This window comes from Chiroxiphia lanceolata, chromosome Z, assembly GCF_009829145.1.
Source record: "Chiroxiphia lanceolata isolate bChiLan1 chromosome Z, bChiLan1.pri, whole genome shotgun sequence".
In the NCBI taxonomy this organism is placed as follows: domain Eukaryota; kingdom Metazoa; phylum Chordata; class Aves; order Passeriformes; family Pipridae; genus Chiroxiphia; species Chiroxiphia lanceolata.
The window spans coordinates 10229672-10238854 of NC_045671.1; the positions used below are offsets into that span (position 1 = coordinate 10229672).

The following is a 9183-nucleotide window of genomic DNA, read 5'->3' on the forward strand; positions in this document are numbered from 1 at the left end:
CACCAGTTGTGCTTTAATTAGGAAGGATCCTTCTGAAAGCAAAGCAGAGGGCTAGGTGACCCAGCAGGCCCTTTCCCCCCTACATATCCAGGAGCTGTGATTCACCCCACTTCAGACTACTCACTGCATAGAGGTTTAAATCCTTTGATAAGCACGTGGACATGGCCTGAAAGACAAGGCTGCAGGCCAAGACAAGCCCATCACACCCTGCTCCCCACAGCCCCACACCTCACAGCAGTGACCGTGCACCAGCCGCAATAACTGCGTTTTGGAATAGTGCCACTTTGTTGGTGCAGTTTGTTTGCTGCATTTATTTTTTTACAGCTGAGCTATGGGACAGATTTCCCATACAGAAACGCTTGTAGTTTTATTCAGAAGAGAAATAGGACGATGCCTGTTACTCCGTAAGACAGGGGAGATGGATTCCTGCTAGAATATGACGTGCCACATGTCACCTCACAGCCCAAGCACCATCATAGCAACAAAGACATTTCTCTACTCAGCTCCTCATCCCAAGAAGTGGCAGATCCAAATACAACCCATATGGAGGAAGATTGCTCAGTGGTACAGAAGAATAAAGATTATTAAGGGAAGGGGAATATGATCTATGCTGCTGGCAGCCTGGGAGGCAAACTGAAAAGTGGCCTGAAGTGAGCCCACCCACATATTTGTATTCCCAGATAAACAAAGTGAGCATGTTCCTAGCAGAGACACCTGTGAGGAGGGCCTGAAAGCTGGAAACTGGCACTGCAGATCTGGGATGACCACGAGAGAGATATTCATCACTCATGAAAGTCTCAAGTCCTTCAAACCCTAGGAAAACAGCTAAGAGCCAGGATTAGTATTTTAAAGATGAACAGCTGGTTAATGTTTAATACCTGTCCCACTTGTCATCTGAAATCCTTCCTGAAGGGAGCTGAGTTCAGATGAGACAGGGACTTTAGTCTTTGACATGAGGTCAGTTGCCATCAGAGCTCCTGCCAGCCCTGATTAAAGCTGATGAGTTGAGAGCCAGGCACTACAACAAGCAGAGGCGGCTGTCACAGGTCCCACCCACCCTCCTCCCCCAGCACAGGGGACATGAAGGAGCTGCACCACGTGCATCAGAGTGTTAGAGTGGCATCAAGTAAGGAAAGTCTTTGGGGCTTGTGCTTTGGTACAGACTTTGGACAGAAGCTCTCTCAAAACCCATGCCATTTTGAAGTTTCTTTTTGATCTTCGGTTGTACTGAGAAATAAACACCCCAACAGATCTTGGTCATCAGTTTTCAATGGCAACCTCTCTTCCCACACCTCTCAAGTAAATGAAGAGCAGGATGGGAACCGGAGGAGCAAAGTCCTTCCCTCTGTAAGAGAAGATCAGGTTCATGACCACCTGAGGAACTTAAAAAGACATAAGTCTATGGAACCCCATGAGATGCATCGCACAGTCCTGGCTGATGTAGTTGCCAAGTCACTCTCCACGGTATTTGAAAAGTCATGGCAGCAGGAGAAGTCCCAGGTGAGTGCAAAAGGGGACCAGAAGAAAGGAGGACCCTGGGAACTACTGACCTGTCAGCATCACCTCTGGTCCTGGAAAGATCATGGAACAGATCCGCCTAGAAGATGTGCTAAGGCACATAGAGAACAGGGAGGTGATTTGAGAGAACCAGCACGGCTTCAGCAGGGACAAGACCTGCCAGACCAACCCAGTGGCCTTCTATAATGGGGTGACTGCATCAATGGACAAGGGAAGGGTTACAGGTGTCATTTATCTGGACTTCTGTAAAGCCTTTGACATGGTATCCCACAACATCCTCTCTAGACTGGAGGGAGATGGATTTGATGAGTGGACTGTTAGATGGACAAGAAACTGGTGGGAAGATTGCATTGAGAGGGGGGTGGTCAACGGCTCAGAGTCCCAAGGGACCTCAGTGAGAAGTGGTGTCCATATTGGGATCAGTGTTATTTAATATCTTCATTAATGACACAGATAAAGGAATCGAGTGCAGCCTCAGCAAATTTGCAGATGACACCAAGCTGAGTGGTGCTGTTGACACACCTGAAGGACAGGATGCCATCCAAAGGGACCTGGACAAGCTCAGGAAGTGGACCCATGGGAATCTCACGAGGTTTAACAAGACCAAGTGCAAGGTGCTGCACTTGGGTCAGGGCAACCCCTGGTACCAACACAGGCTGGGGGATGAACAGATCAAGAGCAGCCCTGCTGAGAAGGACTTGGGTGTGCTGGTGGGTGAGAGGCTGGACATGACCCAGCCATGTGCACTCACAGCCCAGAAACCAATCCTGTCCTGGCTGCATCCAAAGCAGGGTGGGCAGCAGGTGAGGGAGGGGATTCTGCCTCTCAGCTCTACTCTGGTGAGACCCCACCTGGGCCACTGCATCTAACTCTGGGGTTCCCAGCACAGGGAGGACATGGACCTGTTGGAGCAAGTCGAGAGGAGGCCACCAAGTTGATTAGAGGAATGGAGAACCTCTCCTATGAGGAAAGGCTGACAGAATTGAGATTGTTGAGCCTGGAGAAGAGAAGGCTTCAGGCTGACCTTTTTTTTCAGCTTTTCAGTACCTGAAGGGAGCCTGCAAAAAAGATGGAGAGAGACTTTCTACAAGGGCATGTAATGACAGGACATGGGGAAGTGGCTTCAAACTGAATGAGGGTAGGTTTAGATTAGATATTAGAAAAAAATATTTACCATTAGGGTGGCATGGCACTGGAACAGGTTGCCCAGGGAAGCCATGTTTAAGACCAGGTTGGATGGAGCTGTGAGCAACCTGGTCTGGTGAAAGATGTCCCTGTACACAGCAGTAGATGGTCTTTAAGGTTCCTTCTAACCCAGACCATTCTATGATTCTAAGACCAGCACATTTAGTAAAATACACTGCTCAGTTTTAAAGCTAGACTTTCCCCACACTGCTGGGCAACCACTTTTGCCTTGGGAGCAGAGAGAGAAGCAGCAGTGTGTTCCTTTAGTTCCTTCACAATTACTGATTTATAGAAGTGTTGCATTTGCATACAGCTGGAGGAGTGGGAAAACCCTGCTCCAGCAGGGAACAAGCTGTCTTTTACCCATCTGGGAAGATGAGAGCATTGCTAAACTTAGACAACATGCAACAGGATGGTGGCACTGGTAAGGGGATACCTACTGAAGTCCGAAGTATTTACAGAAGACCAAGCAGCTGGGCTGCCCTCGTACAGATCTGTAACGCCAAGAGGCAACAACAGGATGTTTCCCCTGGAAGGCGACAGTGAACAAAGTGGGTTTGGCATCTGTTTCAGTAGGTCCTGCCTCTGTCAAAATTCTGGGCAAAGCCTGTTTGTCTGAGACTTTGTGAAGAGTGCAGCGAGCATCAAAGCTCTCTTTCATTTTGTAGGTCAGGAAGACTTTGGGGTTGGCAGAGTGTCAGCTCACAAGTATTCTGCAAAGAGCACTTTAATTTTTCATTGTAGGAGCACCTACAGACTTTGATTGAAATAAATAATGAACCAATTTGTATCATGAATCTAAGAATCACTCTCTTCTGGTGCCCATCATGGAGAGGATTTTCTTCCCAGTGACAAGTGTTAATGCATTTATGCCCTAGTTTCCCACAGTGGGTGTCACTATTGAAGTGTCAGGAAGGAAGGTTAGAGCTGCTTTTTCAGACTGTTCCTGTCAGCCTCAGCAGTCCGTTTTGGATGAAAACATCCCGGCAGAACACAGCCTGAAAGAAAGCTGGATTTTAAACAGCACAGCAAAAGTCTTTGTGTTGTATATGATTAAAATGTAACATTGAATAGGTCTTTCTCCCAGTCTGAGTCAGGGAGGATGGCTCCACTGTGCAAAATTACAGGGTTTTTTTGCAGAACAGCAGAAGTTTCACAAGTCTTTAATGTAGTTAGAGACCATTTTCTATGCTTTTCTCATTTTTCAATGCTGTTCTTTCTAACAACTCCCCCAGCACAAATCCTGACAGGTACCATTCCACTTCTGAGAGCTGACAGAGGACAGCTGGTCGCTCACCGTAGTGGGACCCCAAAGCGGTGCCTTACCTTCACTTCTCACAAAGCAAAAATGACCAAAACCAAAACCCAGTGGGATCCAGACACTCTGTTTGATTTGAACCATTCTGACTCTCTGAATCATGATAATTTTAATAAAAACAGTTATTTACAGGGGGAGGGGGGAGTAAGTCAATTATCAAAAGCAGCCCTATTGTTTTTTCAAAGTTTTGTCAAATTATTTTAATACAATTCCACTTAAAGAGAAATTGAGGTTAAGTGCACACAATAAGTGCTGTAACCCAGCCAGGTAGTAAACCCCTCTGCAAACTAACACTGCAGAGAAAGTGAATAAAATGCTGGCCAAATCAAACAGTAATTAAATTAAAGCACAATGCTGTGGATTACAACAATGCTCTAGCAGCATCTTTGGGAGGCTGCACCAAAGAGGAGCCATTGCAATTAGGCAGGTATAAGAGGAGAAGTATTAGGTTGCAGAATTAGAGCTGCTCCCACTTCCCTTGCAGAGCTTTACAATGTCACAGCAAGGCAGCAATATCAGTGTGCTGATACCAGATTAGGAGCCCTTTTTAGGCAGAAAAGGATAATTATTTTCTCCTGGAGAGTACCCATAAATTAATTTTATTCACCCAGACCACCTTTGTCATTGCTGGAAGCTGATGCTGAAGGACCACAGACTCTGCCCTAGACGACACCACATCGCATGCAAATCTCCAGCTCAGAACAGTGGTAACTGGGTGAGATATAATGTCTTGTGACATGGCGAAGGTCAGATTAGACTATTAGACCTTCAGGCGAAATTTATCAATTTACTGAAATATTAATAACACAGTTTTTAATTAAGACAACATAATACAAAGAGCAATAGTGCTTGGTCCATTGCAGATCTGTGTTAAAATACAATAAGCATGTAATCACTTTTGTACATGATCTAGTTAAAATTAGCCGGGAGAGCTGTTACTGTAACACGTGGGTAATACAAGTAGAAAGCTGAGACTCACCAAAGCAAAGCCACTGCACTTCATTACAACCACAGCAGCCTCAGCAGGGCCAGGCACGCCAGTGGGGAATAATGCAAGAGGGAACACTTAAGGATCATACATCCTACAGCTCACAGACCTTAAGGAGCAAAACAAACTTCATTACTCTGGTATTGTTTTGACAGAAACGAAACCCAAATTACTCATTCACTGCAGTTATTTTTACTCCATCAGCAATCGGGTGCAGCCGAGTCAGTGCTGGACACACTGCCCAGCAGTGTAAGGCAGTGCCAGGCTTTCCCAGGCTCTGTGCAAGAGCCAGCTGACACAGGGACAAGGGGGCCAGACTCAGAAAAATACTCTTTTCTACTCCTTCTCTGCATACATTAATCTACATGCTTATTCCTGTTTACATTATGAGATGTATGTCATAAAAGAGCTTACAGGATGTGTATTGCAGCCAAGTTAATATTGCTGTTGGAGCATCAGCCTCTGTATTTCCTGACTTAACATTGCCCAGTAAAACCATATTTTTTACTTTTTTTTTTTTTTAATTCTGCATTTGTCTAATGGATTTTATTAATGGTTTGAACCCATTTAAGGTAAGAATGTTACACAGAGCACCTACTAACACCTGCAGGAAACCCAGCAAGAGAACAAGTCCTATATTGAAGACAATAATAGCATTCAGAAATATTATCTACCTAGTATAGAAACATGTACAAATACAGCGAAGTTAATTTTAATAACAACATTCAGACACAATTAAGAAATGTGCTTGCATTGTAAGACTTTCTCATGTATTACTCAGGCAAAACCCACAGCTTTTCATTTAGGGCATTTCAACTGCCCTTTCAGGAGACAAAGTGTGCTGTGTACAAGAACTATAGTTAGTAACAAACAAAAGAAAAAAAGGGGTTTTTTTGCAGACTTGGATGTCATGGCTCGGATTTTAAAGGCAGGAAGCATTTCTCAACCCTTGTGCAGATGAGCTAAGGCAGGTGGACCTTACATTAAAGCCTTTCCTACGTCCCAACACCCAGTGTGCGCTCTCGCACCCAGACAGACTCCCGCCCAGAGATGTTTCTTATTTCATAAAGCTACTGAAAAGCTAGCAAAACACCTACGGCAATATCATGAAGGCATGCAACACCTTTTAAATTTGGCTCTTACAACACAGAGGTTTGATGTCACCAGCATTGCCAAACAGCCCCTGCAGTAGATACCTGCCATACAAGATAGCTGCTGCTCTCTGCATGCCTAGGAAATCCATTACAATACCACATGGATTTTGACCTTCTCTCCCTACTTCAACTCAATTGAGATAATCAGTGCCCTGGGACTCCTGAGCATCCCTGGCTGGACTCAGCTCTGCTGTGCCCCGGGCAGAGCTGCTGGCAGCTGCCTTTGTCAGCTCAGGAGCTGGTAAACCAGACTAAACATCTACTCACACATAAAGTTTCTTAGACTAGCAATCCCCTGTCAACATTTAAAAGGTAACACAGAAAAGACCTCATGTCATGAAAACTGAAAGACTTTTAAACAAAAAGGAGAAACAATAAAATAACTTCCCACTTCTGTAAAATACTAGTGAGTTTAATAAAAGTTTAAAAAATAGGTTTCCTCCAGGCTAGGCACTGGATAATTTTAAAGAAAAAAATACTTCAAAGACATGTTTTCCATTCTATTTGCATTCAGGCATTTTGTTTTTCAGAAAATTATTAACTCAGTAATATTGCAGGCTATTCTTCCATGCACTATGAGCTTTGGCTGCTCAGAAGATAATTTGTCCAGTGCAAAAACCCATGCAAGAGAGGTAGAAGACACTCTAAAAAAGGCAAAGTTAGTGAGTCATCTCAAGGGATTAGCACAATATTTGCAAGGACATGCATCCTGGACATGAAATTGAGAGTTGCAGAGGGTGTACAGGTATTGCAGTTTGCCTCAAGATGAAGGCAGAAGAACACAGACCAAAGTGGTTGAGCATTCTGGTAAGATGGCCTGCTCACAAGCATTCCGGCTGTCCCTTTGCCAGGAGCAAAGTGAAGCCCAAGACTTTGATGTTTCCCCTGCCCTGGGAGTGCCCTAAAATCAAGATGCTGATGCAGGGACAGTGCCTGAACCCGTTACCACTGCATTGGCCAGAGCACAACAACCCCTTGTGTCGATCCTTCTGGGAAGTTCTGGGAAGTCTCCTCTCACACAGCCTCGCCAAGCTCTCTCCAGCCAGAAGCAGAGAAGATCTGACAGCCCGTTGAGAGAAATTCACGAGCCTTCATTAACAGGATACTGAGGGAAAGCACTGAGGTTAACGGGATGGGTTATATTAGGCACATTTACAGCTTTATGGCACCTTCAAAGGGGCATCAGAGCTTCCTGCAGCCACGTGTAATGGACAGATAGTTACAGACCGAGACAGGTTTAAAAGAGTACCCCAGGCCACCCGAAGGAGAGACAGCACAGTTAATTTTGGAGTTTGAGGTCAGCTCCTGATGTTTTCCAATTACACATCTCATCCACAACTGCTCCCGGGCTTACAACACTGCATATATCACAGCCTGCTTTGTGCGGACAGGAGTATTTAATGACACAGAGAACTACCTTCTGATGATCAGGGGGGGAATCAGTCACATGCTTCATGCTGTCTGATTTTATTAAACCGCTGCATATAGCGAAGGGGGGTGGTTGCTGTTTTTTCTGCAACTGCAACCCCTCTCCTCATATCCCCGGGCCCTGCTGCACTGCAAGACAGTAACAGGCAGTGTCACGGCATGACAGGGTGATAGCACGCAGTGTCACAGCATGCCCCTTGCCCTGCAGGCAGGCACACTGGGATCAGCAGAGCAAGGGCTGGGCAGACACCCTACAAGCACCCCCAAATCAGGGGATATGCTCCACTGACCCCCAGAGGAATGAAACCCCACCAACCTTTGCGGGATGGACCCCACCAACACTTGCCCCATTGACCTACAAAGGGATGGACCCCAATGGCCCCTGGGCAGGGACTCTTGCAACTCAGCAGCCTCCTGGGAATGGAGCCCCCACGATGATGGGGTACACATCCCCCCGACCCTCTGCAGAGGGAATGCCACCCTCAGGCGCCCTAGGGATGGAGCCCCAGGGATCACGGTGGAGGCACCCCACCGACACATGGAGGGGGGGGATTGTTGCCGCTCACAAACAACTCTGGTTGAGGTGAAGTGCCCCAGCACCAGAGTGGGGAGGTGCACTCTGCCCACTCGCAGCAGATGGAGCCCGCAGCGTACTGGGGGAGGCACCCACGATCCCCGGGAGAGATGCCACATCTCCGGCAACGGGGACGCGGCTGCACCTCACCGACCGCCGGGGAACGAAGCCCCGGAGCCGACGGTGGACGGGGTCGGGGGGATGACCACACCGACCGCCAGGAAAAGGAGCCCTCGCGTCCCGCTGCGGCAGCGCGGGGAGAGCGCAGCGGGGCGAGCGCAGATCCCAGCCCCTCGCAGCCCCGCCGTGCCCGCGGGAGCGGAGCCGCACAGCGGGGCAGCCCCGGCCGCCCGCAGCCCCCGCCCGCAGCCCCGCGCTCCCCACTCACCTCGGCGGGCTCGGGGGGCCACGGCGCCCCGACACCTGCTCGGCGTCCCCGGGGCAGGCGGCCCCGGCCCCGCGCCGCTGCTCCGCCGCCTGGTGCGCCCGGCCCGGCCCGGGAGCGGCGGGGGCGGCCCCGACGGGGCGGGCGGCGCGGGGATCCCGCGAGGGGCGGGCGGGCGGCCCTCGGCGGGGCGGTGCCGGGCGGGGTTCCCCACCCTCCGCGGGACCCACCGGCAGCGCCCCGGCGCTCCAGGGGCTGCGGAGAGCCGGGGGAGGTCAGGGACCGTGCTGCGGGGGCCGGCCGGCGATGGAAGAGTTTACCTGAAAGCTGCAGCCCCCGAGGAGCAGGCGTTGTTCGCTGCCAGGGTATTAATGTTTTCGGGCACATCGAGTTTTATTTAAAGTCCTTTAAACGTTTTGTTTGTATCGCTTTTATCTTCTGTTCTCACTCAGCAGGCAGTGCTAGTTCCAAAGATGATTTAAACGAACAGTGAATTACCTTTTTTTTTCTGAATAGAGCTAAACCAATCCTTTCTAATTTTTTTTAGAAGTTTTTTTTTTTAAGAGAAACTTAAGATGATTAAAATGAAAGTGCATTCAGAAATGTTTAGTTGCTTTTTCAGGTTCACTTTTC

At 48.3% G+C, this 9183-nt stretch overlaps 1 protein-coding gene across 4 annotated transcripts in view; it reads right to left on the bottom strand.

The window, feature by feature from the left end:
- PDZD2 (PDZ domain containing 2) overlaps positions 1-8634 on the bottom strand; it is a 204399-nt gene extending 195765 nt beyond the window's left edge. For 3 of the 4 annotated variants that reach the window (XM_032675774.1, XM_032675773.1, XM_032675770.1), the window contains exon 1: positions 8554-8634. The gene's annotated coding sequence lies outside the window, so the exon portion shown is untranslated. Of the gene's footprint in view, positions 1-5000; positions 5053-8553 lie in introns of those variants that run through there. The other variant, XM_032675772.1, reaches the window with a different exon arrangement.
- Between the last annotated feature and the right edge of the window lie 549 nt (positions 8635-9183).